The sequence below is a fragment of the Nestor notabilis genome, unplaced genomic scaffold (assembly GCF_000696875.1).
Source record: "Nestor notabilis isolate BGI_N333 unplaced genomic scaffold, ASM69687v1 scaffold10224, whole genome shotgun sequence".
Taxonomy (NCBI): Eukaryota; Metazoa; Chordata; class Aves; order Psittaciformes; family Psittacidae; genus Nestor; species Nestor notabilis.
In genome coordinates this window covers 12673-23049 of record NW_009926864.1, presented here as the reverse complement: position 1 = coordinate 23049, position 10377 = coordinate 12673, and the positions used below count along the sequence as shown (strand labels likewise).

General features: G+C 44.5%; 2 non-coding genes across 2 annotated transcripts; one reads left to right on the top strand and one right to left on the bottom strand.

Annotated features, from left to right (window-relative positions):
- The first annotated feature begins 9967 nt into the window (after nt 1-9967).
- TRNAG-GCC lies at nt 9968-10038 on the top strand. The gene has a single exon. It is a non-coding gene; the product is annotated as a tRNA-Gly (tRNA).
- A 227-nt stretch (nt 10039-10265) lies between these two features.
- TRNAA-CGC lies at nt 10266-10337 on the bottom strand. Its single transcript has one exon. It is a non-coding gene; the product is annotated as a tRNA-Ala (tRNA).
- Nucleotides 10338-10377: the final 40 nt, after the last annotated feature.

The window sequence follows — 10377 nt, the reverse complement described above, 5'->3', positions numbered from 1 at the left end:
GCTGGGCGGGCGCGGCTCCGGCTCCGGTGGGCATCGGGGTTTCTTGGGACTGTTCGTCCTTGCCTTTCAACCGGGAACTGGTATTTGAGTGAGCTGATGATCATCTTCGTTTCTGAGGAATTCCGGTGGTGGTTTGCTTTCTGGTCACCAGAGTTTTCTTCCTTATGGGGAACAGATCCATCATATTAATATATATTAGTGCCCATTTATCTACTGCAGAGCCTTCCGTGCTTGCATAGTGGGTTAAAGTGCAGTGCAGCAGAGAGAGGACCTTTCCGACATGTCTCTTGATCTGTAGTAGAGCTGTAATAGTAATAACCTGGATAATTCACAGAGGAAATCCTAGACCAGAAGAATGCTAAATCTCTGAGGATGCACCTTTGGAGGAAAAAAAAATACGCTGTGCATAAGGGATGTATAGAAACTCACATTTCCTTCTGTTGTCCTCTCCAGTTGCTCCAGTATGGCATGAAGATGGTTGAGAAACAACGTTACAGTGGCCCGATGTATCTGCCAGCTCTTTTACTTCAGCCGAAACTTCTCATGAGAACCCTCTGAGCTCCTGATTTCTACCGGACTTGGCAGAAGAGCAGTTTAGCAGCTAATCCAGATGCTCACAGAAGCCAGATTTTCCACCTGCAGGCAGGCTGCACAATAGGCCCTCAGGGGCCCTCCACAGGATGACACTTGCCCTGTGGCAGAGTGGGAACTTGTAGCACAAGTGCCGGGACAAGGTGAATCTCACTTTAGTTTTGCAGCATGGGGTATGCAGGCTTCTTTTTCTCTATTGAGGGCTTCCTGAGTTGAAAGCTTTCCAATTCTTTACCTCTCCAAAACAGCAGATTTCCAATCTTGAACACCCCTAGGGACTTGTTGTATAAGGCTTGTAAGTTGCTGATGGGGTAGTACTTTGAGACGTTTTAGCAGGCTGAGAGAGCTGGGGTTGGGATCTCTCTGGGGAGACCTTAAAGCAGCTTCCATTGCCTAAAGGGGCCAACAAGAAAGCTGGAGACGGGCTTTTTGCAAGGGCAGGTAGTGATAGACAAGGGGGAATGGCTTTAAACTGACATAGCAGAGACGTAGATTAGATATTAGGAAGAAATTCTTTCCTGTGAGGCTCTGGCACAGGTTGCCCAGAGAAGCTGTGGCTGCCCTATCCCTGGCAGTGTTCAAGGCCAGGCTGGACGGGGCTTTGAGCAACTTGGTCTAGTGGAAGGTGTCCCTGTCTATGGCAGGGGGGTTGGAACTGGATGATATTTAAGGTCTCTTCCAATCTTCTAGGATTCTATGATTTTTGGGTCCCCTCATTCTTCTTTCTGTTCTGTGATACCAAGTGAAAAAACTTGTAAGAGCTGATGCTAAGGGTTATGGTTTCTAACGGTCTTCTTTGTTTCTCATCCTTGTTACCACGCTCCAGGCTCCTAGGGATACAGCTGGCAAATACTGGCAGGGTTTTTTTTGGGGGGGGGGAGAATCATCTGGAGATTCCTGCCTGTTGCTTCTTTTGCAGTGAGAAAGCCAGACACACATTAGTGATAAGCCAGGATCTTCCTCCTCCTCCAAAACTCATTGCTGAACTTTTAGCTGTACTTTTCCCTGCAAGTTTACATTTTTAGTACACTACAGTTGTGGTTCCACAAGAGTTTGGGATCTCCTTTGCCATGCTGGGCAAAAGCATGAGCTGATCTTGTGACTGTTTGCACCCGTAAGCTCATCACAAGTCTGTTTCTACCCACGTACTGCTGTATCGGTTGCCCGTTGCAGTTGGTGTCACACATGCAGGGCCCCTGAACACCCCTTGCACTGTACTCCCTCCGGTTCCCTGCTTTCCAGGCACACAGGGATCAGCGGTGTCTCTTACTGTGCTCCTTGGCTGTCTCCCAGAAATCGCTTTTATTGCTGTTACTATTTAGTCAATGTGCTTTATAGTCAGCATGAGACGTGTTTTCTATCAGGCACAGTAAAACAACCTGCTGCTGCCATGAAGGATGGGGCACACCTCCCTCCCACAGTGTCCTTCTGGCATGCTCCCATTCCTGTCAGCCAGCAAAACGTCAGCAACAGGTCCCATCTGAGGAGGCCATAGGAACCTAATCCCTCCCTCCTGGGTCAGATATAACCAGATGAGCTAAATCGGACCCTGCAATAGCAAGGTATGGCTATCAACTCTAGGTAGCATTTAAAGTCAGTGAACAACTGCAAGGGTTGGATTTCAGAAGTTTTGCAAAGTAAGTGATATTCAGGCCACCAGTGCTGGAAGCAGTTTTTATCCCAGGCACATGGGAGTGCTCTTATAAGGAAATAAGGTCTTGAGTGGCAGCTGGAATTAGTGAACTCCACAGATACTCAGGCTTATAATCTACAGGAATACCTCAGCTGGACAGAAAGAACAGACAATTAAAGGAAAAGGCCCAAAACTAGATTCATTATTTTTTGGGGGTATGGTTTGGTTGGGTTTTGGGGGTTTTTTTGGGGTTGGGTTTTTTTGGTTTTGTTTTTTTTTTTTTGAGAGTGTGAGAGAGGAAGAAGAGTAATTGGACTAGGAAAAAAATGGATTTAAATGCAATTTGTGCTGAATAATTTCATCATGTTCATGTTCACATGTGGAACACACAAGTTCTAGATATGAGTGCCTACCCCATATATGTGTGTACTAACATGACACTAACTGTTGTCTTAATGTTGTTTCATGTCTGCCTAACAAATATTCAAAACATCATCACAAATTTGTTACCCTCCCACCCCTCAGGGTTGTTGTCTACCCAGATGTGGCTGCATTGTCAGTATCAATTTATGATAATTTTTGATTGATTCAAAACAAGGCAGCGTATGAGTGTAAAATGTGCATACATCCAGTTTCCAAGTAAACATATTCTGCGCCCCAGTACTTCTGCGTTTCACAAACTCTTCCAAACCAGAAAAATCTTAAAGGGTAGTAGAGAATGAGAGTGCCATACTGCTCTTCTTGTAAAAGGGAAATCCAAGAACGAGCAAAAACTTTTATAAGGATCACATTTTTCTAGCAATTTCCCTTTCCAGCAGTGGTTCTCTGCATGTTCACATGTTCAGCTACCCCCAAGCAAGGGATGAGCTGTTCTTTACTTCCTTTATTAGGCTTCTTTAACTACCATTGTGTTTTTATCTTAGTTAACTTTTCAACTGGGTTTTTAAGTTAGTTACTGGTTGGTAAAGGTTGGTCTTCATAAGTTTGAATAGTGAGAGATTTTTACAAGGTTAAGCGAAAAAATTAGATGCCTTAAAGTATCACAGAATTCATCCCTCTTGAGTCTGTTTTTTTATTTAATGTCTAGATGAAAATATTACCTTCTAAGTCTCCATGCATGTGGCTTGGTCCCTGGGACGCCTGCCAAGACAAGAATTTTAGATGCCCGAAACCATGTGCTCAGCAGGTGTAAATTGTGTTCAGGAAGAGTTCACCTTTTGTCCTCAACCCCAGAGGCAGTTTCTCTTCATTAGCAAGGGAAGATGGAGAAAAAGATTATCACCGTTGCCTGACTCCATGCCAAAGTTATGTATCATAAGAAGAAAATCTGTTCGTATGTTCACAAATATGTTTTCTCCTTATCTGTCTTCAGGAAAAAGTCTTTGTGAGGAGCAAGGGGTAATAATGGCAGAAGCCTTGAAGTGAAGTGGCAGAAACAGAAGCAGAATTTCTCTAGCAAGATTTTTTCGAGCAGGACCTGCAGTAGGTCTTCCCATTAGAAAATAAAAGTACTTAGTCATGGCCATGATTAAACATTTAGAAGTGTTCCCATCTCTGGCGCTGGTGTCCAGTATCATTCGGAAATACTACTGTAGTACATCATATGAGATACTCAGTTTGCCAGCTGAGCCAGGCTGTGTTGCTGGTGTTGAGTCATTTTCCCCCTACCCTGCAACAGATGAAAACATCCCCAGTGTTTGTGTACATATGTGTATCTGAAGAGAGAAAGTGGATCATTTTTCTATTAAAAATAATGTGTTACCATCATAATTGCATCTTATTGTTTGCTGTTATATAAAGATAACACATCCGGGCTGAGTCACAGAAACAAATTAAAAAAATTGCAGTCTTAAAAGAATAAGGTGACAGGTCACAGTCATTGTTGTAGAACAAATGCAATAATTAATTGGCCTCTCCCTGCAGTGGTAGCATAAGCAACTTAACTACTGGAGAGCCAGGAAGAGGAAAGGAGCCATGTGGCGTATTCATATTTTTCTGAGGCAAACAGCTGAGCTAGGTCTAACAGAGAACATGAATTTCACTGGGAGAGAGAGAGAAAAGAAAGTATCTTTTAGAAAGCAAGACTGCTTGGACTATTCAAAAGTATTTATTTTATGTTGTTTAAAGATCTTTGTTGTTGCAGGAAATATGAAAAACATGATTTATTTTGTCTTTATGTGTGCCAGAGTGAGAGATTATATTCAGAAAATAGAACACAGAAGGCTTTCTGGAATTTGTGCTATATTGTTTTTTTCTCTCAGACAGCGAATCAGCCCCAGTGAAAATACACTTTTTATCCAGGTATGTTCTCCATTGAATTGTTTATGGAAAAGCTTAGAAAACTTGTTCAAAGATATATACAATCACTTTGAAATCCCTTGCCAATATTCCAGTACTTAATGAATAGACAGGATTTGGGGCTCTTGGTCCAATGCCTGTTGCACTAGCATTGCTTGCCTGATAACTTTTGTTTGTCACCATTTGAACAGTATCTTGGACAAACATTTTCAGGGTGTCCACAGATTTATAAGGAATTTATGCAGATTGCTATCCACATAATCAATACTTTGGGGGAAAAGTTATTTTAAATAACCACATATATCATTGTCAGTTTGGGTTTGGTCACCTTTTGTAATCCAGAACTGTTCAGTTGAAAACAAAGGGATATAGGAAAATCTGTAAGTTCCCACTCAGCTGATACCTGAAACAAATCAGCATTACCAGATGTAAATGACTTCCCTTGGTGTCACGATCCACGAGGCCGTGGATCGGGTATTGTGTCCCAGCTTCCTCTTAGCACTATTTTTGGCCATGCCAGCCATCCTGAAGCTTCCCCAGAATTTAAGATTGTACCTGTTCATCTGCAGACATATTTTTCCCTGCAGATTTAAATAATTAATTGGGACGTGCCTAGTGGGTCTTGAGATAAACTGAAAAGAGGCAGCAGATATGTGTGACCAAGTGACCTTTTGCTGTCCTGCTCGTCCCTGTGCTCTCACTGTGCTCAAAGGGACGCTGTCAAAATTGCTAGGCCTTAAAACTTTAACCTGCACTGACAAGTTGTTCTACATTATAAGTCTTACCTAAAAGATTACCACGGTTGTTTTGTTTGTTTTGTTTCAACAATCTTTGCTGAAGGCTCTACAATATGTATTCATTTGTCCTTTTGGGTAGGTGGATATTTTTAAATGTTCGGCTTATTCCGTGACCTGTTAAAATCAAGTTGATGTGCGTGTACCCCACTCAGTGGAGAACTCACCAGGGATGGTACAGTTTTTCTGGACTCTGGAAGCAGAGACAAGAGCACGCTTTGGGAGCCTTTACTGAAGAGGGCTTAGAAGCCATTTTGAAAGGCCTGCAGTTATCCTTTGTTACTTTGAGGGCCAGTAAGAAGACTTGGCTAGACTTCTCCAGTAATGTGAAGTATGATGTATGTGTTAGTTAAACATGAGAAACTGATGATTGGGCAGTCGGTTCTTACAAAGAGGTATGTTATATTTCACACCAGTCTTTATTACTCCTTAGGCATTATTTCTAGCAAGATCTCCATTTTGTACAGCACATGAAGAGGTCCATCAGAGCAAACAGTACAGCTACATTTGTGGCATCATACTTTCTCATTTTTATCTATCAGTACAAGGATTGATGCAACACCAGTTTTAAAGTGGGTTGGCTGCATATCCGCAATCGTATCGCATGACACAGGAACATGTGTCCATGTGTGCTAGGGAGGAGGGAAGGAGTGATATCCACTCACCCCACCCCAGGTAATCCACACCTGCAATTTTAAGTTGATTTGAGCTGTTTCACCACTGCCTATCTATCAATCCATACCTTGTTTCTACTGCAGCCACACCAGCCGAACTTGGGATGTTTGAGGCTACAGGTGCCCCTGAGCTACAGCGTCTTCCTCAGAGATACACAGCAGGGTCAACAGCAGACCTGGAGTTCCACAGCTTGTCTCTGCAGCAGCAAAGCCCATGGGAAGACACTGTGTCAAGCCTTAGGCAGAAGCATCAAAGTAAGAGTCCCTTTAAAGGAGACCCAGAATGGAAAAGATGTGTTTGTCTCCTTCTGAGGGATAAAAAGGCCAAAGAAAATCCTTTTCCTTCTTTGTGTAACAAATTTTGCCTTCTTTGTTTCTGGTGAAGGTCTGTGGCATCTCCTTAGCTGCCTGAAAGACTTGAACAAGATCAAAGGGGATGACGTTGTCGTGGTTCAAGCCCAGCCAGCAACTTGGAACCACGCAGCCGCTTGCTCACTCCCCCGCTTCTTCCTTCCTCCCCCCGCTCCCGGAGGGATGGGGAGGAGAATCGGAGGAATGTCACTCCCACGGGTTGAGATAACAGCACTCCAGTAACTAAGGTATAATACAAACCACTGCTGCTACCAATACTAATGATAAGAGGAATACCAAGGGGAGAGGACACAACCGCTCACCACCCGCCAACCGATACCCAGCCCGACCCGAGCAGCGATCTGGGCCTTTCGGGTAACTCTCTCCAGTTTATATACTGGGCATGACATGCTGTGGTATGGAATACCCCTTTGGCCAATTTGGGTCAGGTGTCCTGTCTCTGCTTCCTCCTGGCTTCCCCTCCTCCCTGGCAGAGCATGAGACTGAGAAAGTCCTTGGTCAGAGTAAACATTACTGAGCAACAACTAAAAACATCGGTGTTATCAGTGTTGTTCCCAGACTGAAAGTCAAAACCACAGCACTGCACCAGCTACTAAGAAGGAGAAAAAAATGACCGCTGCAGCTGAATCCAGGACAGACGTCCCAAGTCCCTCACAAAGTAGTCCCTCCCACCCATTCATCAGATACTGGGTAGAAACGTACAAAAGCATATTTTAAGCCATCTCACTAAAAGTAGTACCCTAGGTGCTATAACTTTATATGAAGTTGGATTCTTGATGCCATTTGAGCCATCTACTGAACTCCAATTACAGATATTTGATAGATGACAGTTAGAGACATATTTGTTTTTATGAAGCATTTGTACTTAAATTTTGGACAGCAATTTCACTGGATGGTTCTGCACTGCTCTGCTAGCCTTGCACAGAACATCCCCTTTTGCACAGAGGTTTTTTGGGGAACATTCTCCCAATCATTGTGATGATTAAGACAATGATGTCCGAAGGACTCTCTCACTGGAACAGGATGCAGATTCTTAATCAGCTGAACTGATCCTATGAAATTTTCATCAGTTCTGAGACTCCAGACCACCATTGTCTAATATTACAGGTCTCAATTCTCTCTTTCATTCAGCACTCTCCTACATAGGGTCATTTTAAAAGGGAAGCCAAGTATGAGCCTGTGTCATGCAGCTTGAAAAAGGGTTTCTGGAGCATGTTCTAGAGCAACTTTTGAGCTCCTTGAGGCACATGAGTTGCCAGACTCCTCCTGATTTACGCAGATTTCTGCAGTAACGTCATCCAACACCCACAGATGTTCCATGCAGATGCAAAGCGTAGCCTCATGGAAATGGAAAACTGTTCTCTAAATTATGAACTACAACTGCGAGTTTTGTTTCTAGCCTGGGAACAAGAGAGGCTTGCTGATAGTGCAAAGTTCGCTACTGTGGTGAACCTCTGCAGAATGACTCCCCAACAAGCAGCAGTTCCTCAGAAGCACGGCCTGTATCGTGAATGACCCCAATCAGCCCAGGAGGGCCGGCCCAAGGACTCTTCTCTATTAGAGAGCGCAGCTGGTTCCCATGTGGCCATGCAGAGACATCCCCAATCTGTCCCTGCCAGCTGACCCCTGCCTGCAGTGCCTCAGCTCCCCAGAAATGAGAGGAGTGAGAGAATAAAAGTAGGAGGGGGAGGAGGGGAAAAAAGTTGTTCAGTGATTGCTATTACCTCAGCATGTCTAACTTTCAGGTGTATTAAAATAGTGAATTAGAGTCTTCTCAATATGAATGTTTTTGCTTAACCGCTTTAGGATTTCTGGTTCTATACTTGTCTGGGAAAACAGTTTTTCAAGGCTGACAGATGCAACTGTAAGCAATAGCCTAAACAATAGTTATTATCTGAAGTATTTACTATGTTACCTCCTGCCAGTGGAAAGGAAGACGCTGCAATTAAACTTAGGGAAGGGAACTGTGGTGTCATTGTTCCGGGCCCATGTTGTTCCTCTGGGCTGGGGGTGACTGGGAAATACTGTCATAGAGTCATAGAATCCTAGAATAGTTAGGGTTGGAAAGGACCTTAAGATCATCTAGTTCCAACCCCCCTGCCATGAGCAGGGACACCACATACTAAACTATGTCACCCAAGGCTCTGTCCAGCCTGGCCTTGAACACCGCCAGGGTTGGAGCATTCACAACTTCCTTGGGCAACCTATTCCAGTGCTTCACCACCCTCACTGTGAAGAACTTCTTCCTTATATCTAACCTAAAATTCCCCTGTTTAAGTTTAAAGTCCCTGGTGTCCAACTTGCTGGTGAGCAAATCACAGCCTTGACTTTCTTTCCACATTCACTGAGAACACAAGTTTTGCTCAGCTTCTGCTTCGTGTGTGCAGGAAAATTTCACTGTCCCCACAAACTGAATGTGTGGTTGGGAAGAGTAAGGTGACTGCTGCAGGACCGGTAAGCAGGCAGGAGACTCCGTAGGGAAGCTTTTGTTGTTAATGTATGTTCGCAGAGGAACCTGGAACATTACCTATAGTGCCAGATTGCTGTTTGCTGAAGAAGAAAACACCTCTTTTGCAATGGTTGGTGGTAGGTGTGCATCCTGCCTGGAGTGTATTCTTAAGCACAGCTGTTCTTGTACACACATCCTAATGTTCTCTGGATGCGAAACGCTTAATGTTGCTTTTTCTTCAACACCTGGTGTGGCCTTTCATGGGAGCGCCACCAAGAGAGGCTAAATGTCAAGACTGTGCACAATTTATATTAGAACATGGCACCACTATTGCAGTGCAGCTGGTGGTGTTCTGTGGATATCTTATCACCGCGCAAATTTACGCTGTACTGGAATGTCAGGATCCACAGCCCTACATCAATTGACACAGCAAAGAGACCAAAGTTCGGGCATTGAACGGTGGGGATTCCTGTATCAGTAGATCACGTGAGCCTCTAAACCCTTCACTGGTGACCTTCTCTAGCACAGTCCTTCTGGTATGGAAAAGGAATAAAAATACACCTTGGGTGACTTGGTCTGAAAGCTTTTAAATGTAAAGGATGATGGGAAGTGCCACAGAGATAATATAAGGATAGGGCAGCCATATGTGGAAAGGCTGAGAGAGCTTGGCTTGTTCAGCTTTGAGAAAAGAAAGCCTATGGGAGACCTTATCACCATGTTCCATTATTTAAGGGGTGGCTACCAAGAAAATGAAGACTTCCTTTCTACAAGGAGTCACATGGAAAAGAAGGTGGGTAATGGGCACAGGTTACTCCTGGGGAGATTCCAACTGGACACAAGAGGAAAATTTTCCACCATGAGAACAAGCAGCCATTGGAATAATCTCCAGCACCGGACGCTTTTAACATTCAGATGGACAGGGTGCTGGGCCATGTAGTTTAGGTCATGCTTTGCCTAAAAAGGTTGGACCAGAAGTTCCTTGAGGTCCCCTCCAACCTGGGATTCTGTGATTCCGTGATAGGTGTATTACGCGATTTCCAAGGGGTTTTCAATATTTTACGGGAATGAAGTAGATAGACATTGCTCACTTGCTGAGACACTTTCTGGACGACCGGATAAGGTATGCAGGGGGCAGCCAAAGCAGCGCTAACAGCGTGCATTGGTGGTTCAGTGGTAGAATTCTCGCCTGCCACGCGGGAGGCCCGGGTTCGATTCCCGGCCAATGCAACTTTATTTTTGGTTTGAGTTTGAGTTTTTCTTTCTTTTGGTGTGCGTATGGCAGAAAACCCGCTGCGGCAGGAAGCCAGAGCGCTTTCCTTTCCGCTTTTCCAAGCCAGACCCCTTTCCTTTCGTCTTCCCCGCGGGACTCCCGAGCGGGAAGACGCGCCACCGTTTTCTTATTCCTTCGGGCAGAAGGGGTAAAACAAAAAAAGCAAAAAAATAAAAGAGGCCGCTGGAGATGCCGGGGATTGAACCCGGGACCTCACACATGCGAAGCGCGCGCTCTACCACTGAGCTACATCCCCGGCTGTGGGCCGGTTTTTGCCGGGCGCTATCAGAGGTAGG